The sequence below is a fragment of the Genypterus blacodes genome, unplaced genomic scaffold (genome assembly GCF_046128005.1).
Source record: "Genypterus blacodes isolate CSIRO-AG114 ecotype Tasmania unplaced genomic scaffold, CSIRO-AGI_Gbla_v1 ptg000039l_1, whole genome shotgun sequence".
Lineage (NCBI taxonomy): Eukaryota > Metazoa > Chordata > Actinopteri > Ophidiiformes > Ophidiidae > Genypterus > Genypterus blacodes.
The window spans coordinates 8,516,127-8,542,871 of record NW_027466852.1 but is presented as its reverse complement, the minus strand read 5'-3'; the positions used below and the strand labels follow the sequence as shown (position 1 = coordinate 8,542,871).

Sequence of the window (26,745 nt, the reverse complement as noted above, 5' to 3'; positions counted from 1 at the left end):
ATAGCTGAGGAGGAACGTTTATTTCTCTCACTGTGTTCTGACGATGCATTTTTGAAGAACCATAACAGAAGGTACCAAGGATTCAATGTGGGCTAGTTGCGTTGGAGGTTTTGCACATATCCACTCTGTGTTCTCTTCAATCCGTATAAATCTTTCGCCTTTTACTAAAGATTTCCGTGGAGAGGAGCAATAAGAGTATCGAATAATTTTTGATTCCCTGCTATCGCAGGGCTTCCATACCTGTACAATATCAATATGTTGACACCTCCTCAAGCTGTCTCACTCTCCTCGAGGTCGAATGGCTTAAGCATGTGTACGGGTCAGCATCCTTGCTTCAAGCGTTAGTAGAAACAAATGTAGTTTGAAAGGACATCATTGAATGAGCAAATATTCTAGCAAGCAGCCTTCCTGCCAATATCATTGCGAGTGTTATCAGACTACCAGGTGAGAAACAAGTGTGTCTTCATTTAACATGTGTACCTGAGGACTTTGACCAGATAAAGTTTCCTTCTTTTTTTGAAACAGATTGCAACATCATTGAGGAGAAAGCTTCTTTTCCAGAAACCGAGGCGGGGCAACAGGATTCCCACAATCCATCTGTCATGCACCACAAAAGAAGGTACTGACACTGAAAACTGGATCCTTTAGTCAGCGCTTTCACCCTAACTTGGCTGCTGGCCCTCTTCACATGGTATAAATCTTTTGCCTTTTCCTCAAATCTTGTTGTATTGCTTTTCCCTTACAAATCTATTTAAAGGTCAGGTCTTAAGGACCTGGATCAAGCTCTGTAGACTAGATGCTAATGTCTACAACACCAGAAAGTTGGACTTGGTTTCAATTTGCTATATCACTGCGGCAGATATCTGTCGCCGATGCTATTGATTTAGAACTGAAGAAAGACCAGACTGACAGAGAGGAGATTCTGTGGCAATAAGCCTAGCTACTAGCATAATTGACACGTCTAAAAGGCTGTGAGTGAGAATCACGTGTTTCTCTTCACCTATATTGTAGGGCAGAGGCCTTTGTCAGGTGGTGCTTCTCTCCTTTTTGACAATAGCTGAGGAGGAACGTTTATTTCTCTCACTGTGTTCTGACGATGCATTTTTGAAGAACCATAACAGAAGGTACCAAGGATTCAATGTGGGCTAGTTGCGTTGGAGGTTTTGCACATATCCACTCTGTGTTCTCTTCAATCCGTATAAATCTTTCGCCTTTTACTAAAGATTTCCGTGGAGAGGAGCAATAAGAGTATCGAATAATTTTTGATTCCCTGCTTTGCTGCAGGGCTTCCATACCTGTACAATATCAATTTGTTGACACCTCCTCAAGCTGTCTCACTCTCCTCGAGGTCGAATGGCCGACCCAAGCATGTGTACGGGTCAGCATCCTTGCTTCAAGCGTTAGTAGAAACAAATGTAGTTTGAAAGGACATCATTGAATGAGCAAATATTCTAGCAAGCAGCCTTCCTGCCAATATCATTGCGAGTGTTATCAGACTACCAGGTGAGAAACAAGTGTGTCTTCATTTAACATGTGTACCTGAGGACTTTGACCAGATAAAGTTTCCTTCTTTTTTTGAAACAGATTGCAACATCATTGAGGAGAAAGCTTCTTTTCCAGAAACCGAGGCGGGGCAACAGGATTCCCACAATCCATCTGTCATGCACCACAAAAGAAGGTACTGACACTGAAAACTGGATCCTTTAGTCAGCGCTTTCACCCTAACTTGGCTGCTGGCCCTCTTCACATGGTATAAATCTTTTGCCTTTTCCTCAAATCTTGTTGTATTGCTTTTCCCTTACAAATCTATTTAAAGGTCAGGTCTTAAGGACCTGGATCAAGCTCTGTAGACTAGATGCTAATGTCTACAACACCAGAAAGTTGGACTTGGTTTCAATTTGCTATATAACTGCGGCAGATATCTGTCGCCGATGCTATTGATTTAGAACTGAAGAAAGACCAGACTGACAGAGAGGAGATTCTGTGGCAATAAGCCTAGCTACTAGCATAATTGACACGTCTAAAAGGCTGTGAGTGAGAATCACGTGTTTCTCTTCACCTATATTGTAGGGCAGAGGCCTTTGTCAGGTGGTGCTTCTCTCCTTTTTGACAATAGCTGAGGAGGAACGTTTATTTCTCTCACTGTGTTCTGACGATGCATTTTTGAAGAACCATAACAGAAGGTACCAAGGATTCAATGTGGGCTAGTTGCGTTGGAGGTTTTGCACATATCCACTCTGTGTTCTCTTCAATCCGTATAAATCTTTCGCCTTTTACTAAAGATTTCCGTGGAGAGGAGCAATAAGAGTATCGAATAATTTTTGATTCCCTGCTTTGCCGCAGGGCTTCCATACCTGTACAATATCAATTTGTTGACACCTCCTCAAGCTGTCTCACTCTCCTCGAGGTCGAATGGCTGACCCAAGCATGTGTACGGGTCAGCATCCTTGCTTCAAGCGTTAGTAGAAACAAATGTAGTTTGAAAGGACATCATTGAATGAGCAAATATTCTAGCAAGCAGCCTTCCTGCCAATATCATTGCGAGTGTTATCAGACTACCAGGTGAGAAACAAGTGTGTCTTCATTTAACATGTGTACCTGAGGACTTTGACCAGATAAAGTTTCCTTCTTTTTTTGAAACAGATTGCAACATCATTGAGGAGAAAGCTTCTTTTCCAGAAACCGAGGCGGGGCAACAGGATTCCCACAATCCATCTGTCATGCACCACAAAAGAAGGTACTGACACTGAAAACTGGATCCTTTAGTCAGCGCTTTCACCCTAACTTGGCTGCTGGCCCTCTTCACATGGTATAAATCTTTTGCCTTTTCCTCAAATCTTGTTGTATTGCTTTTCCCTTACAAATCTATTTAAAGGTCAGGTCTTAAGGACCTGGATCAAGCTCTGTAGACTAGATGCTAATGTCTACAACACCTCAAAGTTGGACTTGGTTTCAATTTGCTATATAACTGCGGCAGATATCTGTCGCCGATGCTATTGATTTAGAACTGAAGAAAGACCAGACTGACAGAGAGGAGATTCTGTGGCAATAAGCCTAGCTACTAGCATAATTGACACGTCTAAAAGACTGTGAGTGAGAATCACGTGTTTCTCTTCACCTATATTGTAGGGCAGAGGCCTTTGTCAGGTGGTGCTTCTCTCCTTTTTGACAATAGCTGAGGAGGAACGTTTATTTCTCTCACTGTGTTCTGACGATGCATTTTTGAAGAACCATAACAGAAGGTACCAAGGATTCAATGTGGGCTAGTTGCGTTGGAGGTTTTGCACATATCCACTCTGTGTTCTCTTCAATCCGTATAAATCTTTCGCCTTTTACTAAAGATTTCCGTGGAGAGGAGCAATAAGAGTATCGAATAATTTTTGATTCCCTGCTTTGCTGCAGGGCTTCCATACCTGTTCAATATCAATTTGTTGACACCTCCTCAAGCTGTCTCACTCTCCTCGAGGTCGAATGGCTGACCCAAGCATGTGTACGGGTCAGCATCTTTGCTTCAAGCGTTAGTAGAAACAAATGTAGTTTGAAAGGACATCATTGAATGAGCAAATATTCTAGCAAGCAGCCTTCCTGCCAATATCATTGCGAGTGTTATCAGACTACCAGGTGAGAAACAAGTGTGTCTTCATTTAACATGTGTACCTGAGGACTTTGACCAGATAAAGTTTCCTTCTTTTTTTGAAACAGATTGCAACATCATTGAGGAGAAAGCTTCTTTTCCAGAAACCGAGGCGGGGCAACAGGATTCCCACAATCCATCTGTCATGCACCACAAAAGAAGGTACTGACACTGAAAACTGGATCCTTTAGTCAGCGCTTTCACCCTGACTTGGCTGCTGGCCCTCTTCACTTGGTATAAATCTTTTGCCTTTTCCTCAAATCTTGTTGTATTGCTTTTCCCTTACAAATCTATTTAAAGGTCAGGTCTTAAGGACCTGGATCAAGCTCTGTAGACTAGATGCTAATGTCTACAACACCAGAAAGTTGGACTTGGTTTCAATTTGCTATATAACTGCGGCAGATATCTGTCGCCGATGCTATTGATTTAGAACTGAAGAAAGACCAGACTGACAGAGAGGAGATTCTGTGGCAATAAGCCTAGCTACTAGCATAATTGACACGTCTAAAAGGCTGTGAGTGAGAATCACGTGTTTCTCTTCACCTATATTGTAGGGCAGAGGCCTTTGTCAGGTGGTGCTTCTCTCCTTTTTGACAATAGCTGAGGAGGAACGTTTATTTCTCTCACTGTGTTCTGACGATGCATTTTTGAAGAACCATAACAGAAGGTACCAAGGATTCAATGTGGGCTAGTTGCGTTGGAGGTTTTGCACATATCCACTCTGTGTTCTCTTCAATCCGTATAAATCTTTCGCCTTTTACTAAAGATTTCCGTGGAGAGGAGCAATAAGAGTATCGAATAATTTTTGATTCCCTGCTTTGCTGCAGGGCTTCCATACCTGTTCAATATCAATTTGTTGACACCTCCTCAAGCTGTCTCACTCTCCTCGAGGTCGAATGGCTGACCCAAGCATGTGTACGGGTCAGCATCCTTGCTTCAAGCGTTAGTAGAAACAAATGTAGTTTGAAAGGACATCATTGAATGAGCAAATATTCTAGCAAGCAGCCTTCCTGCCAATATCATTGCGAGTGTTATCAGACTACCAGGTGAGAAACAAGTGTGTCTTCATTTAACATGTGTACCTGAGGACTTTGACCAGATAAAGTTTCCTTCTTTTTTTGAAACAGATTGCAACATCATTGAGGAGAAAGCTTCTTTTCCAGAAACCGAGGCGGGGCAACAGGATTCCCACAATCCATCTGTCATGCACCACAAAAGAAGGTACTGACACTGAAAACTGGATCCTTTAGTCAGCGCTTTCACCCTAACTTGGCTGCTGGCCCTCTTCACATGGTATAAATCTTTTGCCTTTTCCTCAAATCTTGTTGTATTGCTTTTCCCTTACAAATCTATTTAAAGGTCAGGTCTTAAGGACCTGGATCAAGCTCTGTAGACTAGATGCTAATGTCTACAACACCAGAAAGTTGGACTTGGTTTCAATTTGCTATATCACTGTGGCAGATATCTGTCGCCGATGCTATTGATTTAGAACTGAAGAAAGACCAGACTGACAGAGAGGAGATTCTGTGGCAATAAGCCTAGCTACTAGCATAATTGACACGTCTAAAAGGCTGTGAGTGAGAATCACGTGTTTCTCTTCACCTATATTGTAGGGCAGAGGCCTTTGTCAGGTGGTGCTTCTCTCCTTTTTGACAATAGCTGAGGAGGAACGTTTATTTCTCTCACTGTGTTCTGACGATGCATTTTTGAAGAACCATAACAGAAGGTACCAAGGATTCAATGTGGGCTAGTTGCGTTGGAGGTTTTGCACTCTGTGTTCTCTTCAATCCGTATAAATCTTTCGCCTTTTACTAAAGATTTCCGTGGAGAGGAGCAATAAGAGTATCGAATAATTTTTGATTCCCTGCTCTGCTGCAGGGCTTCCATACCTGTTCAATATCAATTTGTTGACACCTCCTCAAGCTGTCTCACTCTCCTCGAGGTCGAATGGCCGACCCAAGCATGTGTACGGGTCAGCATCCTTGCTTCGAGTTAGTAGAAACAAATGTAGTTTGAAAGGACATCATTGAATGAGCAAATATTCTAGCAAGCAGCCTTCCTGCCAATATCATTGCGAGTGTTATCAGACTACCAGGTGAGAAACAAGTGTGTCTTCATTTAACATGTGTACCTGAGGACCTTGACCAGATAAAGTTTCCTTCTTTTTTTGAAACAGATTGCAACATCATTGAGGAGAAAGCTTCTTTTCCAGAAACCGAGGCGGGGCAACAGGATTCCCACAATCCATCTGTCATGCACCACAAAAGAAGGTACTGACACTGAAAACTGGATCCTTTAGTCAGTGCTTTCACCCTGACTTGGCTGCTGGCCCTCTTCACATGGTATAAATCTTTTGCCTTTTCCTCAAATCTTGTTGTATTGCTTTTCCCTTACAAATCTATTTAAAGGTCAGGTCTTAAGGACCTGGATCAAGCTCTGTAGACTAGATGCTAATGTCTACAACACCACAAAGTTGGACTTGGTTTCAATTTGCTATATCACTGTGGCAGATATCTGTCGCCGATGCTATTGATTTAGAACTGAAGAAAGACCAGACTGACAGAGAGGAGATTCTGTGGCAATAAGCCTAGCTACTAGCATAATTGACACGTCTAAAAGGCTGTGAGTGAGAATCACGTGTTTCTCTTCACCTATATTGTAGGGCAGAGGCCTTTGTCAGGTGGTGCTTCTCTCCTTTTTGACAATAGCTGAGGAGGAACGTTTATTTCTCTCACTGTGTTCTGACGATGCATTTTTGAAGAACCATAACAGAAGGTACCAAGGATTCAATGTGGGCTAGTTGCGTTGGAGGTTTTGCACATATCCACTCTGTGTTCTCTTCATTCCGTATAAATCTTTCGCCTTTTACTAAAGATTTCCGTGGAGAGGAGCAATAAGAGCATGGAATACTTTTTGATTCCCTGCTATCGCAGGGCTTCCATACCTGTACAATATCAATTTGTTGACACCTCCTCAAGCTGTCTCACTCTCCTCGAGGTCGAATGGCTGACCCAAGCATGTGTATGGGTCAGCATCCTTGCTTCAAGCGTTAGTAGAAACAAATGTAGTTTGAAAGGACATCATTGAATGAGCAAATATTCTAGCAAGCAGCCTTCCTGCCAATATCATTGCGAGTGTTATCAGACTACCAGGTGAGAAACAAGTGTGTCTTCATTTAACATGTGTACCTGAGGACTTTGACCAGATAAAGTTTCCTTCTTTTTTTGAAACAGATTGCAACATCATTGAGGAGAAAGCCTCTTTTCCAGAAACCGATGCGGGGCAACAGGATTCCCACAATCCATCTGTCATGCACCACAAAAGAAGGTACTGACACTGAAAACTGGATCCTTTAGTCAGCGCTTTCACCCTGACTTGGCTGCTGGCCCTCTTCACATGGTATAAATCTTTTGCCTTTTCCTCAAATCTTGTTGTATTGCTTTTCCCTTACAAATCTATTTAAAGGTCAGGTCTTAAGGACCTGGATCAAGCTCTGTAGACTAGATGCTAATGTCTACAACACCAGAAAGTTGGACTTGGTTTCAATTTGCTATATCACTGCGGCAGATATCTGTCGCCGATGCTATTGATTTAGAACTGAAGAAAGACCAGACTGACAGAGAGGAGATTCTGTGGCAATAAGCCTAGCTACTAGCATAATTGACACGTCTAAAAGGCTGTGAGTGAGAATCACGTGTTTCTCTTCACCTATATTGTAGGGCAGAGGCCTTTGTCAGGTGGTGCTTCTCTCCTTTTTGACAATAGCTGAGGAGGAACGTTTATTTCTCTCACTGTGTTCTGACGATGCATTTTTGAAGAACCATAACAGAAGGTACCAAGGATTCAATGTGGGCTAGTTGCGTTGGAGGTTTTGCACATATCCACTCTGTGTTCTCTTCAATCCGTATAAATCTTTCGCCTTTTACTAAAGATTTCCGTGGAGAGGAGCAATAAGAGTATCGAATAATTTTTGATTCCCTGCTATCGCAGGGCTTCCATACCTGTACAATATCAATATGTTGACACCTCCTCAAGCTGTCTCACTCTCCTCGAGGTCGAATGGCTTAAGCATGTGTACGGGTCAGCATCCTTGCTTCAAGCGTTAGTAGAAACAAATGTAGTTTGAAAGGACATCATTGAATGAGCAAATATTCTAGCAAGCAGCCTTCCTGCCAATATCATTGCGAGTGTTATCAGACTACCAGGTGAGAAACAAGTGTGTCTTCATTTAACATGTGTACCTGAGGACTTTGACCAGATAAAGTTTCCTTCTTTTTTTGAAACAGATTGCAACATCATTGAGGAGAAAGCTTCTTTTCCAGAAACCGAGGCGGGGCAACAGGATTCCCACAATCCATCTGTCATGCACCACAAAAGAAGGTACTGACACTGAAAACTGGATCCTTTAGTCAGCGCTTTCACCCTAACTTGGCTGCTGGCCCTCTTCACATGGTATAAATCTTTTGCCTTTTCCTCAAATCTTGTTGTATTGCTTTTCCCTTACAAATCTATTTAAAGGTCAGGTCTTAAGGACCTGGATCAAGCTCTGTAGACTAGATGCTAATGTCTACAACACCAGAAAGTTGGACTTGGTTTCAATTTGCTATATCACTGCGGCAGATATCTGTCGCCGATGCTATTGATTTAGAACTGAAGAAAGACCAGACTGACAGAGAGGAGATTCTGTGGCAATAAGCCTAGCTACTAGCATAATTGACACGTCTAAAAGGCTGTGAGTGAGAATCACGTGTTTCTCTTCACCTATATTGTAGGGCAGAGGCCTTTGTCAGGTGGTGCTTCTCTCCTTTTTGACAATAGCTGAGGAGGAACGTTTATTTCTCTCACTGTGTTCTGACGATGCATTTTTGAAGAACCATAACAGAAGGTACCAAGGATTCAATGTGGGCTAGTTGCGTTGGAGGTTTTGCACATATCCACTCTGTGTTCTCTTCAGTCCGTATAAATCTTTCGCCTTTTACTAAAGATTTCCGTGGAGAGGAGCAATAAGAGCATGGAATACTTTTTGATTCCCTGCTATCGCAGGGCTTCCATACCTGTACAATATCAATATGTTGACACCTCCTCAAGCTGTCTCACTCTCCTCGAGGTCGAATGGCTGACCCAAGCATGTGTACGGGTCAGCATCCTTGCTTCAAGCGTTAGTAGAAACAAATGTAGTTTGAAAGGACATCATTGAATGAGCAAATATTCTAGCAAGCAGCCTTCCTGCCAATATCATTGCGAGTGTTATCAGACTACCAGGTGAGAAACAAGTGTGTCTTCATTTAACATGTGTACCTGAGGACTTTGACCAGATAAAGTTTCCTTCTTTTTTTGAAACAGATTGCAACATCATTGAGGAGAAAGCCTCTTTTCCAGAAACCGATGCGGGGCAACAGGATTCCCACAATCCATCTGTCATGCACCACAAAAGAAGGTACTGACACTGAAAACTGGATCCTTTAGTCAGCGCTTTCACCCTGACTTGGCTGCTGGCCCTCTTCACATGGTATAAATCTTTTGCCTTTTCCTCAAATCTTGTTGTATTGCTTTTCCCTTACAAATCTATTTAAAGGTCAGGTCTTAAGGACCTGGATCAAGCTCTGTAGACTAGATGCTAATGTCTACAACACCAGAAAGTTGGACTTGGTTTCAATTTGCTATATCACTGCGGCAGATATCTGTCGCCGATGCTATTGATTTAGAACTGAAGAAAGACCAGACTGACAGAGAGGAGATTCTGTGGCAATAAGCCTAGCTACTAGCATAATTGACACGTCTAAAAGGCTGTGAGTGAGAATCACGTGTTTCTCTTCACCTATATTGTAGGGCAGAGGCCTTTGTCAGGTGGTGCTTCTCTCCTTTTTGACAATAGCTGAGGAGGAACGTTTATTTCTCTCACTGTGTTCTGACGATGCATTTTTGAAGAACCATAACAGAAGGTACCAAGGATTCAATGTGGGCTAGTTGCGTTGGAGGTTTTGCACATATCCACTCTGTGTTCTCTTCAATCCGTATAAATCTTTCGCCTTTTACTAAAGATTTCCGTGGAGAGGAGCAATAAGAGTATCGAATAATTTTTGATTCCCTGCTATCGCAGGGCTTCCATACCTGTACAATATCAATTTGTTGACACCTCCTCAAGCTGTCTCACTCTCCTCGAGGTCGAATGGCTTAAGCATGTGTACGGGTCAGCATCCTTGCTTCAAGCGTTAGTAGAAACAAATGTAGTTTGAAAGGACATCATTGAATGAGCAAATATTCTAGCAAGCAGCCTTCCTGCCAATATCATTGCGAGTGTTATCAGACTACCAGGTGAGAAACAAGTGTGTCTTCATTTAACATGTGTACCTGAGGACTTTGACCAGATAAAGTTTCCTTCTTTTTTTGAAACAGATTGCAACATCATTGAGGAGAAAGCTTCTTTTCCAGAAACCGAGGCGGGGCAACAGGATTCCCACAATCCATCTGTCATGCACCACAAAAGAAGGTACTGACACTGAAAACTGGATCCTTTAGTCAGCGCTTTCACCCTAACTTGGCTGCTGGCCCTCTTCACATGGTATAAATCTTTTGCCTTTTCCTCAAATCTTGTTGTATTGCTTTTCCCTTACAAATCTATTTAAAGGTCAGGTCTTAAGGACCTGGATCAAGCTCTGTAGACTAGATGCTAATGTCTACAACACCACAAAGTTGGACTTGGTTTCAATTTGCTATATAACTGTGGCAGATATCTGTCGCCGATGCTATTGATTTAGAACTGAAGAAAGACCAGACTGACAGAGAGGAGATTCTGTGGCAATAAGCCTAGCTACTAGCATAATTGACACGTCTAAAAGGCTGTGAGTGAGAATCACGTGTTTCTCTTCACCTATATTGTAGGGCAGAGGCCTTTGTCAGGTGCTGCTTCTCTCCTTTTTGACAATAGCTGAGGAGGAACGTTTATTTCTCTCACTGTGTTCTGACGATGCATTTTTGAAGAACCATAACAGAAGGTACCAAGGATTCAATGTGGGCTAGTTGCGTTGGAGGTTTTGCACATATCCACTCTGTGTTCTCTTCAATCCGTATAAATCTTTCGCCTTTTACTAAAGATTTCCGTGGAGAGGAGCAATAAGAGTATCGAATAATTTTTGATTCCCTGCTTTGCTGCAGGGCTTCCATACCTGTACAATATCAATTTGTTGACACCTCCTCAAGCTGTCTCACTCTCCTCGAGGTCGAATGGCCGACCCAAGCATGTGTACGGGTCAGCATCCTTGCTTCAAGCGTTAGTAGAAACAAATGTAGTTTGAAAGGACATCATTGAATGAGCAAATATTCTAGCAAGCAGCCTTCCTGCCAATATCATTGCGAGTGTTATCAGACTACCAGGTGAGAAACAAGTGTGTCTTCATTTAACATGTGTACCTGAGGACTTTGACCAGATAAAGTTTCCTTCTTTTTTTGAAACAGATTGCAACATCATTGAGGAGAAAGCTTCTTTTCCAGAAACCGAGGCGGGGCAACAGGATTCCCACAATCCATCTGTCATGCACCACAAAAGAAGGTACTGACACTGAAAACTGGATCCTTTAGTCAGTGCTTTCACCCTGACTTGGCTGCTGGCCCTCTTCACATGGTATAAATCTTTTGCCTTTTCCTCAAATCTTGTTGTATTGCTTTTCCCTTACAAATCTATTTAAAGGTCAGGTCTTAAGGACCTGGATCAAGCTCTGTAGACTAGATGCTAATGTCTACAACACCACAAAGTTGGACTTGGTTTCAATTTGCTATATCACTGTGGCAGATATCTGTCGCCGATGCTATTGATTTAGAACTGAAGAAAGACCAGACTGACAGAGAGGAGATTCTGTGGCAATAAGCCTAGCTACTAGCATAATTGACACGTCTAAAAGGCTGTGAGTGAGAATCACGTGTTTCTCTTCACCTATATTGTAGGGCAGAGGCCTTTGTCAGGTGGTGCTTCTCTCCTTTTTGACAATAGCTGAGGAGGAACGTTTATTTCTCTCACTGTGTTCTGACGATGCATTTTTGAAGAACCATAACAGAAGGTACCAAGGATTCAATGTGGGCTAGTTGCGTTGGAGGTTTTGCACATATCCACTCTGTGTTCTCTTCAATCCGTATAAATCTTTCGCCTTTTACTAAAGATTTCCGAGGAGAGGAGCAATAAGAGTATCGAATAATTTTTGATTCCCTGCTTTGCTGCAGGGCTTCCATACCTGTACAATATCAATTTGTTGACACCTCCTCAAGCTGTCTCACTCTCCTCGAGGTCGAATGGCCGACCCAAGCATGTGTACGGGTCAGCATCCTTGCTTCAAGCGTTAGTAGAAACAAATGTAGTTTGAAAGGACATCATTGAATGAGCAAATATTCTAGCAAGCAGCCTTCCTGCCAATATCATTGCGAGTGTTATCAGACTACCAGGTGAGAAACAAGTGTGTCTTCATTTAACATGTGTACCTGAGGACTTTGACCAGATAAAGTTTCCTTCTTTTTTTGAAACAGATTGTAACATCATTGAGGAGAAAGCTTCTTTTCCAGAAACCGAGGCGGGGCAACAGGATTCCCACAATCCATCTGTCATGCACCACAAAAGAAGGTACTGACACTGAAAACTGGATCCTTTAGTCAGTGCTTTCACCCTGACTTGGCTGCTGGCCCTCTTCACATGGTATAAATCTTTTGCCTTTTCCTCAAATCTTGTTGTATTGCTTTTCCCTTACAAATCTATTTAAAGGTCAGGTCTTAAGGACCTGGATCAAGCTCTGTAGACTAGATGCTAATGTCTACAACACCAGAAAGTTGGACTTGGTTTCAATTTGCTATATCACTGCGGCAGATATCTGTCGCCGATGCTATTGATTTAGAACTGAAGAAAGACCAGACTGACAGAGAGGAGATTCGGTGGCAATAAGCCTAGCTACTAGCATAATTGACACGTCTAAAAGACTGTGAGTGAGAATCACGTGTTTCTCTTCACCTATATTGTAGGGCAGAGGCCTTTGTCAGGTGGTGCTTCTCTCCTTTTTGACAATAGCTGAGGAGGAACGTTTATTTCTCTCACTGTGTTCTGACGATGCATTTTTGAAGAACCATAACAGAAGGTACCAAGGATTCAATGTGGGCTAGTTGCGTTGGAGGTTTTGCACATATCCACTCTGTGTTCTTTTCAATCCGTATAAATCTTTCGCCTTTTACTAAAGATTGCCGTGGAGAGGGGCAATAAGAGTATCGAATAATTATAGATTCCCTGCTATCGCAGGGCTTCCATACCTGTACAATATCAATATGTTGACACCTCCTCAAGCTGTCTCACTCTCCTCGAGGTCGAATGGTTGACCCAAGCATGTGTACGGGTCAGCATCCTTGCTTCAAGCGTTAGTAGAAACAAATGTAGTTTGAAAGGACATCATTGAATGAGCAAATATTCTAGCAAGCAGCCTTCCTGCCAATATCATTGCGAGTGTTATCAGACTACCAGGTGAGAAACAAGTGTGTCTTCATTTAACATGTGTACCTGAGGACTTTGACCAGATAAAGTTTCCTTCTTTTTTTGAAACAGATTGCAACATCATTGAGGAGAAAGCTTCTTTTCCAGAAACCGAGGCGGGGCAACAGGATTCCCACAATCCATCTGTCATGCACCACAAAAGAAGGTACTGACACTGAAAACTGGATCCTTTAGTCAGTGCTTTCACCCTGACTTGGCTGCTGGCCCTCTTCACATGGTATAAATCTTTTGCCTTTTCCTCAAATCTTGTTGTATTGCTTGTCCCTTACAAATCTATTTAAAGGTCAGGTCTTAAGGACCTGGATCAAGCTCTGTAGACTAGATGCTAATGTCTACAACACCAGAAAGTTGGACTTGGTTTCAATTTGCTATATCACTGTGGCAGATATCTGTCGCCGATGCTATTGTTTTAGAACTGAAGAAAGACCAGACTGACAGAGAGGAGATTCTGTGGCAATAAGCCTAGCTACTAGCATAATTGACACGTCTAAAAGGCTGTGAGTGAGAATCACGTGTTTCTCTTCACCTATATTGTAGGGCAGAGGCCTTTGTCAGGTGGTGCTTCTCTCCTTTTTGACAATAGCTGAGGAGGAACGTTTATTTCTCTCACTGTGTTCTGACGATGCATTTTTGAAGAACCATAACAGAAGGTACCAAGGATTCAATGTGGGCTAGTTGCGTTGGAGGTTTTGCACATATCCACTCTGTGTTCTCTTCATTCCGTGTAAATCTTTCGCCTTTTACTAAAGATTTCCGAGGAGAGGAGCAATAAGAGTATGGATTAATTTTTGATTCCCTGCTATCGCAGGGCTTCCATACCTGTACAATATCAATTTGTTGACACCTCCTCAAGCTGTCTCACTCTCCTCGAGGTCGAATGGCTTAAGCATGTGTACGGGTCAGCATCCTTGCTTCAAGCGTTAGTAGAAACAAATGTAGTTTGAAAGGACATCATTGAATGAGCAAATATTCTAGCAAGCAGCCTTCCTGCCAATATCATTGCGAGTGTTATCAGACTACCAGGTGAGAAACAAGTGTGTCTTCATTTAACATGTGTACCTGAGGACTTTGACCAGATAAAGTTTCCTTCTTTTTTTGAAACAGATTGCAACATCATTGAGGAGAAAGCTTCTTTTCCAGAAACCGAGGCGGGGCAACAGGATTCCCACAATCCATCTGTCATGCACCACAAAAGAAGGTACTGACACTGAAAACTGGATCCTTTAGTCAGCGCTTTCACCCTAACTTGGCTGCTGGCCCTCTTCACATGGTATAAATCTTTTGCCTTTTCCTCAAATCTTGTTGTATTGCTTTTCCCTTACAAATCTATTTAAAGGTCAGGTCTTAAGGACCTGGATCAAGCTCTGTAGACTAGATGCTAATGTCTACAACACCACAAAGTTGGACTTGGTTTCAATTTGCTATATAACTGTGGCAGATATCTGTCGCCGATGCTATTGATTTAGAACTGAAGAAAGACCAGACTGACAGAGAGGAGATTCTGTGGCAATAAGCCTAGCTACTAGCATAATTGACACGTCTAAAAGGCTGTGAGTGAGAATCACGTGTTTCTCTTCACCTATATTGTAGGGCAGAGGCCTTTGTCAGGTGGTGCTTCTCTCCTTTTTGACAATAGCTGAGGAGGAACGTTTATTTCTCTCACTGTGTTCTGACGATGCATTTTTGAAGAACCATAACAGAAGGTACCAAGGATTCAATGTGGGCTAGTTGCGTTGGAGGTTTTCCACATATCCACTCTGTGTTCTCTTCAATCCGTATAAATCTTTCGCCCTTTACTCAAGATTTCCGTGGAGAGGAGCAATAAGAGTATCGAATAATTTTTGATTTGCTGCAGGGCTTCCATACCTGTACAATATCAATTTGTTGACACCTCCTCAAGCTGTCTCACTCTCCTCGAGGTCGAATGGCCGACCCAAGCATGTGTACGGGTCAGCATCCTTGCTTCAAGCGTTAGTAGAAACAAATGTAGTTTGAAAGGACATCATTGAATGAGCAAATATTCTAGCAAGCAGCCTTCCTGCCAATATCATTGCGAGTGTTATCAGACTACCAGGTGAGAAACAAGTGTGTCTTCATTTAACATGTGTACCTGAGGACTTTGACCAGATAAAGTTTCCTTCTTTTTTTGAAACAGATTGCAACATCATTGAGGAGAAAGCTTCTTTTCCAGAAACCGAGGCGGGGCAACAGGATTCCCACAATCCATCTGTCATGCACCACAAAAGAAGGTACTGACACTGAAAACTGGATCCTTTAGTCAGTGCTTTCACCCTGACTTGGCTGCTGGCCCTCTTCACATGGTATAAATCTTTTGCCTTTTCCTCAAATCTTGTTGTATTGCTTTTCCCTTACAAATCTATTTAAAGGTCAGGTCTTAAGGACCTGGATCAAGCTCTGTAGACTAGATGCTAATGTCTACAACACCACAAAGTTGGACTTGGTTTCAATTTGCTATATCACTGTGGCAGATATCTGTCGCCGATGCTATTGATTTAGAACTGAAGAAAGACCAGACTGACAGAGAGGAGATTCTGTGGCAATAAGCCTAGCTACTAGCATAATTGACACGTCTAAAAGGCTGTGAGTGAGAATCACGTGTTTCTCTTCACCTATATTGTAGGGCAGAGGCCTTTGTCAGGTGGTGCTTCTCTCCTTTTTGACAATAGCTGAGGAGGAACGTTTATTTCTCTCACTGTGTTCTGACGATGCATTTTTGAAGAACCATAACAGAAGGTACCAAGGATTCAATGTGGGCTAGTTGCGTTGGAGGTTTTGCACATATCCACTCTGTGTTCTCTTCAATCCGTATAAATCTTTCGCCTTTTACTAAAGATTTCCGTGGAGAGGAGCAATAAGAGTATGGAATAATTTTTGATTCCCTGCTTTGCTGCAGGGCTTCCATACCTGTTCAATATCAACTTGTTGACACCTCCTCAAGCTGTCTCACTCTCCTCGAGGTCGAACGGCTGACCCAAGCATGTGTACGGGTCAGCATCCTTGCTTCAAGCGTTAGTAGAAACAAATGTAGTTTGAAAGGACATCATTGAATGAGCAAATATTCTAGCAAGCAGCCTTCCTGCCAATATCATTGCGAGTGTTATCAGACTACCAGGTGAGAAACAAGTGTGTCTTCATTTAACATGTGTACCTGAGGACTTTGACCAGATAAAGTTTCCTTCTTTTTTTGAAACAGATTGTAACATCATTGAGGAGAAAGCTTCTTTTCCAGAAACCGAGGCGGGGCAACAGGATTCCCACAATCCATCTGTCATGCACCACAAAAGAAGGTACTGACACTGAAAACTGGATCCTTTAGTCAGTGCTTTCACCCTGACTTGGCTGCTGGCCCTCTTCACATGGTATAAATCTTTTGCCTTTTCCTCAAATCTTGTTGTATTGCTTTTCCCTTACAAATCTATTTAAAGGTCAGGTCTTAAGGACCTGGATCAAGCTCTGTAGACTAGATGCTAATGTCTACAACACCAGAAAGTTGGACTTGGTTTCAATTTGCTATATCACTGCGGCAGATATCTGTCGCCGATGCTATTGATTTAGAACTGAAGAAAGACCAGACTGACAGAGAGGAGATTCGGTGGCAATAAGCCTAGCTACTAGCATAATTGACACGTCTAAAAGACTGTGAGTGAGAATCACGTGTTTCTCTTCACCTATATTGTAGGGCAGAGGCCTTTGTCAGGTGGTGCTTCTCTCCTTTTTGACAATAGCTGAGGAGGAACGTTTATTTCTCTCACTGTGTTCTGACGATGCATTTTTGAAGAACCATAACAGAAGGTACCAAGGATTCAATGTGGGCTAGTTGCGTTGGAGGTTTTGCACATATCCACTCTGTGTTCTTTTCAATCCGTATAAATCTTTCGCCTTTTACTAAAGATTGCCGTGGAGAGGGGCAATAAGAGTATCGAATAATTATAGATTCCCTGCTATCGCAGGGCTTCCATACCTGTACAATATCAATATGTTGACACCTCCTCAAGCTGTCTCACTCTCCTCGAGGTCGAATGGTTGACCCAAGCATGTGTACGGGTCAGCATCCTTGCTTCAAGCGTTAGTAGAAACAAATGTAGTTTGAAAGGACATCATTGAATGAGCAAATATTCTAGAAAGCAGCCTTCCTGCCAATATCATTGCGAGTGTTATCAGACTACCAGGTGAGAAACAAGTGTGTCTTCATTTAACATGTGTACCTGAGGACTTTGACCAGATAAAGTTTCCTTCTTTTTTTGAAACAGATTGCAACATCATTGAGGAGAAAGCTTCTTTTCCAGAAACCGAGGCGGGGCAACAGGATTCCCACAATCCATCTGTCATGCACCACAAAAGAAGGTACTGACACTGAAAACTGGATCCTTTAGTCAGTGCTTTCACCCTGACTTGGCTGCTGGCCCTCTTCACATGGTATAAATCTTTTGCCTTTTCCTCAAATCTTGTTGTATTGCTTGTCCCTTACAAATCTATTTAAAGGTCAGGTCTTAAGGACCTGGATCAAGCTCTGTAGACTAGATGCTAATGTCTACAACACCAGAAAGTTGGACTTGGTTTCAATTTGCTATATCACTGTGGCAGATATCTGTCGCCGATGCTATTGTTTTAGAACTGAAGAAAGACCAGACTGACAGAGAGGAGATTCTGTGGCAATAAGCCTAGCTACTAGCATAATTGACACGTCTAAAAGGCTGTGAGTGAGAATCACGTGTTTCTCTTCACCTATATTGTAGGGCAGAGGCCTGTGTCAGGTGGTGCTTCTCTCCTTTTTGACAATAGCTGAGGAGGAACGTTTATTTCTCTCACTGTGTTCTGACGATGCATTTTTGAAGAACCATAACAGAAGGTACCAAGGATTCAATGTGGGTTAGTTGCGTTGGAGGTTTTGCACATATCCACTCTGTGTTCTCTTCATTCCGTGTAAATCTTTCGCCTTTTACTAAAGATTTCCGAGGAGAGGAGCAATAAGAGTATGGATTAATTTTTGATTCCCTGCTATCGCAGGGCTTCCATACCTGTACAATATCAATTTGTTGACACCTCCTCAAGCTGTCTCACTCTCCTCGAGGTCGAATGGCTGACCCAAGCATGTGTACGGGTCAGCATCCTTGCTTCAAGCGTTAGTAGAAACAAATGTAGTTTGAAAGGACATCATTGAATGAGCAAATATTATAGCAAGCAGCCTTCCTGCCAATATCATTGCGAGTGTTATCAGACTACCAGGTGAGAAACAAGTGTGTCTTCATTTAACATGTGTACCTGAGGACTTTGACCAGATAAAGTTTCCTTCTTTTTTTGAAACAGATTGCAACATCATTGAGGAGAAAGCCTCTTTTCCAGAAACCGATGCGGGGCAACAGGATTCCCACAATCCATCTGTCATGCACCACAAAAGAAGGTACTGACACTGAAAACTGGATCCTTTAGTCAGCGCTTTCACCCTGACTTGGCTGCTGGCCCTCTTCACATGGTATAAATCTTTTGCCTTTTCCTCAAATCTTGTTGTATTGCTTTTCCCTTACAAATCTATTTAAAGGTCAGGTCTTAAGGACCTGGATCAAGCTCTGTAGACTAGATGCTAATGTCTACAACACCAGAAAGTTGGACTTGGTTTCAATTTGCTATATCACTGCGGCAGATATCTGTCGCCGATGCTATTGATTTAGAACTGAAGAAAGACCAGACTGACAGAGAGGAGATTCTGTGGCAATAAGCCTAGCTACTAGCATAATTGACACGTCTAAAAGGCTGTGAGTGAGAATCACGTGTTTCTCTTCACCTATATTGTAGGGCAGAGGCCTTTGTCAGGTGGTGCTTCTCTCCTTTTTGACAATAGCTGAGGAGGAACGTTTATTTCTCTCACTGTGTTCTGACGATGCATTTTTGAAGAACCATAACAGAAGGTACCAAGGATTCAATGTGGGCTAGTTGCGTTGGAGGTTTTGCACATATCCACTCTGTGTTCTCTTCATTCCGTGTAAATCTTTCGCCTTTTACTAAAGATTTCCGTGGAGAGGAGCAATAAGAGTATGGATTAATTTTTGATTCCCTGCTATCGCAGGGCTTCCATACCTGTACAATATCAATTTGTTGACACCTCCTCAAGCTGTCTCACTCTCCTCGAGGTCGAATGGCTGACCCAAGCATGTGTACGGGTCAGCATCCTTGCTTCAAGCGTTAGTAGAAACAAATGTAGTTTGAAAGGACATCATTGAATGAGCAAATATTATAGCAAGCAGCCTTCCTGCCAATATCATTGCGAGTGTTATCAGACTACCAGGTGAGAAACAAGTGTGTCTTCATTTAACATGTGTACCTGAGGACTTTGACCAGATAAAGTTTCCTTCTTTTTTTGAAACAGATTGCAACATCATTGAGGAGAAAGCCTCTTTTCCAGAAACCGATGCGGGGCAACAGGATTCCCACAATCCATCTGTCATGCACCACAAAAGAAGGTACTGACACTGAAAACTGGATCCTTTAGTCAGCGCTTTCACCCTGACTTGGCTGCTGGCCCTCTTCACATGGTATAAATCTTTTGCCTTTTCCTCAAATCTTGTTGTATTGCTTTTCCCTTACAAATCTATTTAAAGGTCAGGTCTTAAGGACCTGGATCAAGCTCTGTAGACTAGATGCTAATGTCTACAACACCAGAAAGTTGGACTTGGTTTCAATTTGCTATATCACTGCGGCAGATATCTGTCGCCGATGCTATTGATTTAGAACTGAAGAAAGACCAGACTGACAGAGAGGAGATTCTGTGGCAATAAGCCTAGCTACTAGCATAATTGACACGTCTAAAAGGCTGTGAGTGAGAATCACGTGTTTCTCTTCACCTATATTGTAGGGCAGAGGCCTTTGTCAGGTGGTGCTTCTCTCCTTTTTGACAATAGCTGAGGAGGAACGTTTATTTCTCTCACTGTGTTCTGACGATGCATTTTTGAAGAACCATAACAGAAGGTACCAAGGATTCAATGTGGGCTAGTTGCGTTGGAGGTTTTGCACATATCCACTCTGTGTTCTCTTCAATCCGTATAAATCTTTCGCCTTTTACTAAAGATTTCCGTGGAGAGGAGCAATAAGAGTATCGAATAATTTTTGATTCCCTGCTTTGCCGCAGGGCTTCCATACCTGTACAATATCAATATGTTGACACCTCCTCAAGCTGTCTCACTCTCCTCGAGGTCGAATGGCTTAAGCATGTGTACGGGTCAGCATCCTTGCTTCAAGCATTAGTAGAAACAAATGTAGTTTGAAAGGACATCATTGAATGAGCAAATATTCTAGCAAGCAGCCTTCCTGCCAATATCATTGCGAGTGTTATCAGACTACCAGGTGAGAAACAAGTGTGTCTTCATTTAACATGTGTACCTGAGGACTTTGACCAGATAAAGTTTCCTTCTTTTTTTGAAACAGATTGCAACATCATTGAGGAGAAAGCTTCTTTTCCAGAAACCGAGGCGGGGCAACAGGATTCCCACAATCCATCTGTCATGTACCACAAAAGAAGGTACTGACACTGAAAACTGGATCCTTTAGTCAGTGCTTTCACCCTGACTTGGCTGCTGGCCCTCTTCACATGGTATAAATCTTTTGCCTTTTCCTCAAATCTTGTTGTATTGCTTTTCCCTTACAAATCTATTTAAAGGTCAGGTCTTAAGGACCTGGATCAAGCTCTGTAGACTAGATGCTAATGTCTACAACACCACAAAGTTGGACTTGGTTTCAATTTGCTATATCACTGTGGCAGATATCTGTCGCCGATGCTATTGATTTAGAACTGAAGAAAGACCAGACTGACAGAGAGGAGATTCTGTGGCAATAAGCCTAGCTACTAGCATAATTGACACGTCTAAAAGGCTGTGAGTGAGAATCACGTGTTTCTCTTCACCTATATTGTAGGGCAGAGGCCTTTGTCAGGTGGTGCTTCTCTCCTTTTTGACAATAGCTGAGGAGGAACGTTTATTTCTCTCACTGTGTTCTGACGATGCATTTTTGAAGAACCATAACAGAAGGTACCAAGGATTCAATGTGGGCTAGTTGCGTTGGAGGTTTTGCACATATCCACTCTGTGTTCTCTTCAATCCGTATAAATCTTTCGCCTTTTACTAAAGATTTCCGAGGAGAGGAGCAATAAGAGTATCGAATAATTTTTGATTCCCTGCTTTGCTGCAGGGCTTCCATACCTGTACAATATCAATTTGTTGACACCTCCTCAAGCTGTCTCACTCTCCTCGAGGTCGAATGGCCGACCCAAGCATGTGTACGGGTCAGCATCCTTGCTTCAAGCGTTAGTAGAAACAAATGTAGTTTGAAAGGACATCATTGAATGAGCAAATATTCTAGCAAGCAGCCTTCCTGCCAATATCATTGCGAGTGTTATCAGACTACCAGGTGAGAAACAAGTGTGTCTTCATTTAACATGTGTACCTGAGGACTTTGACCAGATAAAGTTTCCTTCTTTTTTTGAAACAGATTGCAACATCATTGAGGAGAAAGCTTCTCTTCCAGAAACCGAGGCGGGGCAACAGGATTCCCACAATCCATCTGTCATGCACCACAAAAGAAGGTACTGACACTGAAAACTGGATCCTTTAGTCAGCGCTTTCACCCTGACTTGGCTGCTGGCCCTCTTCACATGGTATAAATCTTTTGCCTTTTCCTCAAATCTTGTTGTATTGCTTTTCCCTTACAAATCTATTTAAAGGTCAGGTCTTAAGGACCTGGATCAAGCTCTGTAGACTAGATGCTAATGTCTACAACACCAGAAAGTTGGACTTGGTTTCAATTTGCTATATAACTGCGGCAGATATCTGTCGCCGATGCTATTGATTTAGAACTGAAGAAAGACCAGACTGACAGAGAGGAGATTCTGTGGCAATAAGCCTAGCTACTAGCATAATTGACACGTCTAAAAGGCTGTGAGTGAGAATCACGTGTTTCTCTTCACCTATATTGTAGGGCAGAGGCCTTTGTCAGGTGGTGCTTCTCTCCTTTTTGACAATAGCTGAGGAGGAACGTTTATTTCTCTCACTGTGTTCTGACGATGCATTTTTGAAGAACCATAACAGAAGGTACCAAGGATTCAATGTGGGCTAGCTGCGTTGGAGGTTTTGCACATATCCACTCTGTGTTCTCTTCATTCCGTATAAATCTTTCGCCTTTTATTAAAGATTTCCGTGGAGAGGAGCAATAAGAGTATCGACTAATTTATTGATTCCCTGCTTTGCTGCAGGGCTTCCATACCTGTTCAATATCAATTTGTTGACACCTCCTCAAGCTGTCTCACTCTCCTCGAGGTCGAATGGCTGACCCAAGCATGTGTACGGGTCAGCATCCTTGCTTCAAGCGTTAGTAGAAACAAATGTAGTTTGAAAGGACATCATTGAATGAGCAAATATTCTAGCAAGCAGCCTTCCTGCCAATATCATTGCGAGTGTTATCAGACTACCAGGTGAGAAACAAGTGTGTCTTCATTTAACATGTGTACCTGAGGACTTTGACCAGATAAAGTTTCCTTCTTTTTTTGAAACAGATTGCAACATCATTGAGGAGAAAGCTTCTTTTCCAGAAACCGAGGCGGGGCAACAGGATTCCCACAATCCATCTGTCATGCACCACAAAAGAAGGTACTGACACTGAAAACTGGATCCTTTAGTCAGTGCTTTCACCCTGACTTGGCTGCTGGCCCTCTTCACATGGTATAAATCTTTTGCCTTTTCCTCAAATCTTGTTGTATTGCTTTTCCCTTACAAATCTATTTAAAGGTCAGGTCTTAAGGACCTGGATCAAGCTCTGTAGACTAGATGCTAATGTCTACAACACCACAAAGTTGGACTTGGTTTCAATTTGCTATATCACTGTGGCAGATATCTGTCGCCGATGCTATTGATTTAGAACTGAAGAAAGACCAGACTGACAGAGAGGAGATTCTGTGGCAATAAGCCTAGCTACTAGCATAATTGACACGTCTAAAAGGCTGTGAGTGAGAATCACGTGTTTCTCTTCACCTATATTGTAGGGCAGAGGCCTTTGTCAGGTGGTGCTTCTCTCCTTTTTGACAATAGCTGAGGAGGAACGTTTATTTCTCTCACTGTGTTCTGACGATGCATTTTTGAAGAACCATAACAGAAGGTACCAAGGATTCAATGTGGGCTAGTTGCGTTGGAGGTTTTGCACATATCCACTCTGTGTTCTCTTCATTCCGTATAAATCTTTCGCCTTTTACTAAAGATTTCCGTGGAGAGGAGCAATAAGAGCATGGAATACTTTTTGATTCCCTGCTATCGCAGGGCTTCCATACCTGTACAATATCAATTTGTTGACACCTCCTCAAGCTGTCTCACTCTCCTCGAGGTCGAATGGCTGACCCAAGCATGTGTACGGGTCAGCATCCTTGCTTCAAGCGTTAGTAGAAACAAATGTAGTTTGAAAGGACATCATTGAATGAGCAAATATTCTAGCAAGCAGCCTTCCTGCCAATATCATTGCGAGTGTTATCAGACTACCAGGTGAGAAACAAGTGTGTCTTCATTTAACATGTGTACCTGAGGACTTTGACCAGATAAAGTTTCCTTCTTTTTTTGAAACAGATTGCAACATCATTGAGGAGAAAGCCTCTTTTCCAGAAACCGATGCGGGGCAACAGGATTCCCACAATCCATCTGTCATGCACCACAAAAGAAGGTACTGACACTGAAAACTGGATCCTTTAGTCAGCGCTTTCACCCTGACTTGGCTGCTGGCCCTCTTCACATGGTATAAATCTTTTGCCTTTTCCTCAAATCTTGTTGTATTGCTTTTCCCTTACAAATCTATTTAAAGGTCAGGTCTTAAGGACCTGGATCAAGCTCTGTAGACTAGATGCTAATGTCTACAACACCAGAAAGTTGGACTTGGTTTCAATTTGCTATATCACTGCGGCAGATATCTGTCGCCGATGCTATTGATTTAGAACTGAAGAAAGACCAGACTGACAGAGAGGAGATTCTGTGGCAATAAGCCTAGCTACTAGCATAATTGACACGTCTAAAAGGCTGTGAGTGAGAATCACGTGTTTCTCTTCACCTATATTGTAGGGCAGAGGCCTTTGTCAGGTGGTGCTTCTCTCCTTTTTGACAATAGCTGAGGAGGAACGTTTATTTCTCTCACTGTGTTCTGACGATGCATTTTTGAAGAACCATAACAGAAGGTACCAAGGATTCAATGTGGGCTAGTTGCGTTGGAGGTTTCGCACATATCCACTCTGTGTTCTCTTCAATCCGTATAAATCTTTCGCCTTTTACTGAAGATTTCCGTGGAGAGGAGCAATAAGAGTATCGAATAATTTTTGATTCCCTGCTATCGCAGGGCTTCCATACCTGTACAATATCAATATGTTGACACCTCCTCAAGCTGTCTCACTCTCCTCGAGGTCGAATGGCTTAAGCATGTGTACGGGTCAGCATCCTTGCTTCAAGCGTTAGTAGAAACAAATGTAGTTTGAAAGGACATCATTGAATGAGCAAATATTCTAGCAAGCAGCCTTCCTGCCAATATCATTGCGAGTGTTATCAGACTACCAGGTGAGAAACAAGTGTGTCTTCATTTAACATGTGTACCTGAGGACTTTGACCAGATAAAGTTTCCTTCTTTTTTTGAAACAGATTGCAACATCATTGAGGAGAAAGCTTCTTTTCCAGAAACCGAGGCGGGGCAACAGGATTCCCACAATCCATCTGTCATGCACCACAAAAGAAGGTACTGACACTGAAAACTGGATCCTTTAGTCAGCGCTTTCACCCTAACTTGGCTGCTGGCCCTCTTCACATGGTATAAATCTTTTGCCTTTTCCTCAAATCTTGTTGTATTGCTTTTCCCTTACAAATCTATTTAAAGGTCAGGTCTTAAGGACCTGGATCAAGCTCTGTAGACTAGATGCTAATGTCTACAACACCAGAAAGTTGGACTTGGTTTCAATTTGCTATATCACTGCGGCAGATATCTGTCGCCGATGCTATTGATTTAGAACTGAAGAAAGACCAGACTGACAGAGAGGAGATTCTGTGGCAATAAGCCTAGCTACTAGCATAATTGACACGTCTAAAAGGCTGTGAGTGAGAATCACGTGTTTCTCTTCACCTATATTGTAGGGCAGAGGCCTTTGTCAGGTGGTGCTTCTCTCCTTTTTGACAATAGCTGAGGAGGAACGTTTATTTCTCTCACTGTGTTCTGACGATGCATTTTTGAAGAACCATAACAGAAGGTACCAAGGATTCAATGTGGGCTAGTTGCGTTGGAGGTTTTGCACATATCCACTCTGTGTTCTCTTCAATCCGTATAAATCTTTCGCCTTTTACTAAAGATTTCCGTGGAGAGGAGCAATAAGAGTATCGAATAATTTTTGATTCCCTGCTTTGCTGCAGGGCTTCCATACCTGTACAATATCAATTTGTTGACACCTCCTCAAGCTGTCTCACTCTCCTCGAGGTCGAATGGCTGACCCAAGCATGTGTACGGGTCAGCATCCTTGCTTCAAGCGTTAGTAGAAACAAATGTAGTTTGAAAGGACATCATTGAATGAGCAAATATTCTAGCAAGCAGCCTTCCTGCCAATATCATTGCGAGTGTTATCAGACTACCAGGTGAGAAACAAGTGTGTCTTCATTTAACATGTGTACCTGAGGACTTTGACCAGATAAAGTTTCCTTCTTTTTTTGAAACAGATTGCAACATCATTGAGGAGAAAGCTTCTTTTCCAGAAACCGAGGCGGGGCAACAGGATTCCCACAATCCATCTGTCATGCACCACAAAAGAAGGTACTGACACTGAAAACTGGATCCTTTAGTCAGTGCTTTCACCCTGACTTGGCTGCTGGCCCTCTTCACATGGTATAAATCTTTTGCCTTTTCCTCAAATCCTGTTGTATTGCTTTTCCCTTACAAATCTATTTAAAGGTCAGGTCTTAAGGACCTGGATCAAGCTCTGTAGACTAGATGCTAATGTCTACAACACCAGAAAGTTGGACTTGGTTTCAATTTGCTATATCACTGTGGCAGATATCTGTCGCCGATGCTATTGATTTAGAACTGAAGAAAGACCAGACTGACAGAGAGGAGATTCTGTGGCAATAAGCCTAGCTACTAGCATAATTGACACGTCTAAAAGGCTGTGAGTGAGAATCACGTGTTTCTCTTCACCTATATTGTAGGGCAGAGGCCTTTGTCAGGTGGTGCTTCTCTCCTTTTTGACAATAGCTGAGGAGGAACGTTTATTTCTCTCACTGTGTTCTGACGATGCATTTTTGAAGAACCATAACAGAAGGTACCAAGGATTCAATGTGGGCTAGTTGCGTTGGAGGTTTCGCACATATCCACTCTGTGTTCTCTTCAATCCGTATAAATCTTTCGCCTTTTACTAAAGATTTCCGTGGAGAGGAGCAATAAGAGTATCGAATAATTTTTGATTCCCTGCTTTACTGCAGGGCTTCCATACCTGTACAATATCAATTTGTTGACATCTCCTCAAGCTGTCTCACTCTCCTCGAGGTCGAATGGCCGACCCAAGCATGTGTACGGGTCAGCATCC

The 26,745-nt window shown here is 42.5% G+C and overlaps 23 non-coding genes and 3 pseudogenes across 23 annotated transcripts; all 26 read left to right on the top strand.

Moving 5' to 3' along the window:
- Positions 1–120: 120 nt before the first annotated feature.
- LOC142998476 (U5 spliceosomal RNA) lies at positions 121–232 on the top strand. Its single transcript, XR_012962812.1, has one exon. It is a non-coding gene; the product is annotated as a U5 spliceosomal RNA (small nuclear RNA).
- Positions 233–1,173: 941 nt separating this feature from the next.
- On the top strand, positions 1,174–1,287 carry LOC142998472 (U5 spliceosomal RNA). The gene has a single exon (XR_012962809.1). It is a non-coding gene; the product is annotated as a U5 spliceosomal RNA (small nuclear RNA).
- Positions 1,288–2,232: 945 nt separating this feature from the next.
- LOC142998492 (U5 spliceosomal RNA) lies at positions 2,233–2,346 on the top strand. Its single transcript, XR_012962829.1, has one exon. It is a non-coding gene; the product is annotated as a U5 spliceosomal RNA (small nuclear RNA).
- Positions 2,347–3,291: 945 nt separating this feature from the next.
- LOC142998471 (U5 spliceosomal RNA) lies at positions 3,292–3,405 on the top strand. The gene has a single exon (XR_012962808.1). It is a non-coding gene; the product is annotated as a U5 spliceosomal RNA (small nuclear RNA).
- Positions 3,406–4,350: 945 nt separating this feature from the next.
- LOC142998470 (U5 spliceosomal RNA) lies at positions 4,351–4,464 on the top strand. The gene has a single exon (XR_012962807.1). It is a non-coding gene; the product is annotated as a U5 spliceosomal RNA (small nuclear RNA).
- Positions 4,465–5,401: 937 nt separating this feature from the next.
- On the top strand, positions 5,402–5,515 carry LOC142998484 (U5 spliceosomal RNA). Its single transcript, XR_012962820.1, has one exon. It is a non-coding gene; the product is annotated as a U5 spliceosomal RNA (small nuclear RNA).
- Positions 5,516–6,459: 944 nt separating this feature from the next.
- On the top strand, positions 6,460–6,570 carry LOC142998534 (U5 spliceosomal RNA; annotated as a pseudogene).
- Positions 6,571–7,515: 945 nt separating this feature from the next.
- Positions 7,516–7,627, top strand: LOC142998475 (U5 spliceosomal RNA). The gene has a single exon (XR_012962811.1). It is a non-coding gene; the product is annotated as a U5 spliceosomal RNA (small nuclear RNA).
- Positions 7,628–8,569: 942 nt separating this feature from the next.
- On the top strand, positions 8,570–8,680 carry LOC142998552 (U5 spliceosomal RNA; annotated as a pseudogene).
- Positions 8,681–9,625: 945 nt separating this feature from the next.
- Positions 9,626–9,737, top strand: LOC142998473 (U5 spliceosomal RNA). Its single transcript, XR_012962810.1, has one exon. It is a non-coding gene; the product is annotated as a U5 spliceosomal RNA (small nuclear RNA).
- Positions 9,738–10,678: 941 nt separating this feature from the next.
- LOC142998468 (U5 spliceosomal RNA) lies at positions 10,679–10,792 on the top strand. Its single transcript, XR_012962805.1, has one exon. It is a non-coding gene; the product is annotated as a U5 spliceosomal RNA (small nuclear RNA).
- Positions 10,793–11,737: 945 nt separating this feature from the next.
- Positions 11,738–11,851, top strand: LOC142998529 (U5 spliceosomal RNA). The gene has a single exon (XR_012962864.1). It is a non-coding gene; the product is annotated as a U5 spliceosomal RNA (small nuclear RNA).
- A 945-nt stretch (positions 11,852–12,796) lies between these two features.
- LOC142998575 (U5 spliceosomal RNA) lies at positions 12,797–12,908 on the top strand. The gene has a single exon (XR_012962885.1). It is a non-coding gene; the product is annotated as a U5 spliceosomal RNA (small nuclear RNA).
- A 945-nt stretch (positions 12,909–13,853) lies between these two features.
- On the top strand, positions 13,854–13,965 carry LOC142998559 (U5 spliceosomal RNA). The gene has a single exon (XR_012962878.1). It is a non-coding gene; the product is annotated as a U5 spliceosomal RNA (small nuclear RNA).
- Positions 13,966–14,906: 941 nt separating this feature from the next.
- On the top strand, positions 14,907–15,025 carry LOC142998580 (U5 spliceosomal RNA). Its single transcript, XR_012962887.1, has one exon. It is a non-coding gene; the product is annotated as a U5 spliceosomal RNA (small nuclear RNA).
- Positions 15,026–15,957: 932 nt separating this feature from the next.
- On the top strand, positions 15,958–16,071 carry LOC142998480 (U5 spliceosomal RNA). Its single transcript, XR_012962816.1, has one exon. It is a non-coding gene; the product is annotated as a U5 spliceosomal RNA (small nuclear RNA).
- Positions 16,072–17,016: 945 nt separating this feature from the next.
- LOC142998574 (U5 spliceosomal RNA) lies at positions 17,017–17,128 on the top strand. Its single transcript, XR_012962884.1, has one exon. It is a non-coding gene; the product is annotated as a U5 spliceosomal RNA (small nuclear RNA).
- A 945-nt stretch (positions 17,129–18,073) lies between these two features.
- On the top strand, positions 18,074–18,185 carry LOC142998558 (U5 spliceosomal RNA). The gene has a single exon (XR_012962877.1). It is a non-coding gene; the product is annotated as a U5 spliceosomal RNA (small nuclear RNA).
- Positions 18,186–19,130: 945 nt separating this feature from the next.
- LOC142998513 (U5 spliceosomal RNA) lies at positions 19,131–19,242 on the top strand. The gene has a single exon (XR_012962850.1). It is a non-coding gene; the product is annotated as a U5 spliceosomal RNA (small nuclear RNA).
- A 945-nt stretch (positions 19,243–20,187) lies between these two features.
- LOC142998491 (U5 spliceosomal RNA) lies at positions 20,188–20,301 on the top strand. The gene has a single exon (XR_012962828.1). It is a non-coding gene; the product is annotated as a U5 spliceosomal RNA (small nuclear RNA).
- A 941-nt stretch (positions 20,302–21,242) lies between these two features.
- Positions 21,243–21,356, top strand: LOC142998528 (U5 spliceosomal RNA). The gene has a single exon (XR_012962863.1). It is a non-coding gene; the product is annotated as a U5 spliceosomal RNA (small nuclear RNA).
- Positions 21,357–22,301: 945 nt separating this feature from the next.
- LOC142998555 (U5 spliceosomal RNA) lies at positions 22,302–22,417 on the top strand. The gene has a single exon (XR_012962875.1). It is a non-coding gene; the product is annotated as a U5 spliceosomal RNA (small nuclear RNA).
- A 945-nt stretch (positions 22,418–23,362) lies between these two features.
- On the top strand, positions 23,363–23,473 carry LOC142998533 (U5 spliceosomal RNA; annotated as a pseudogene).
- Positions 23,474–24,418: 945 nt separating this feature from the next.
- Positions 24,419–24,530, top strand: LOC142998532 (U5 spliceosomal RNA). Its single transcript, XR_012962867.1, has one exon. It is a non-coding gene; the product is annotated as a U5 spliceosomal RNA (small nuclear RNA).
- Positions 24,531–25,471: 941 nt separating this feature from the next.
- Positions 25,472–25,585, top strand: LOC142998467 (U5 spliceosomal RNA). The gene has a single exon (XR_012962804.1). It is a non-coding gene; the product is annotated as a U5 spliceosomal RNA (small nuclear RNA).
- A 945-nt stretch (positions 25,586–26,530) lies between these two features.
- LOC142998411 (U5 spliceosomal RNA) lies at positions 26,531–26,644 on the top strand. The gene has a single exon (XR_012962748.1). It is a non-coding gene; the product is annotated as a U5 spliceosomal RNA (small nuclear RNA).
- Positions 26,645–26,745: the final 101 nt, after the last annotated feature.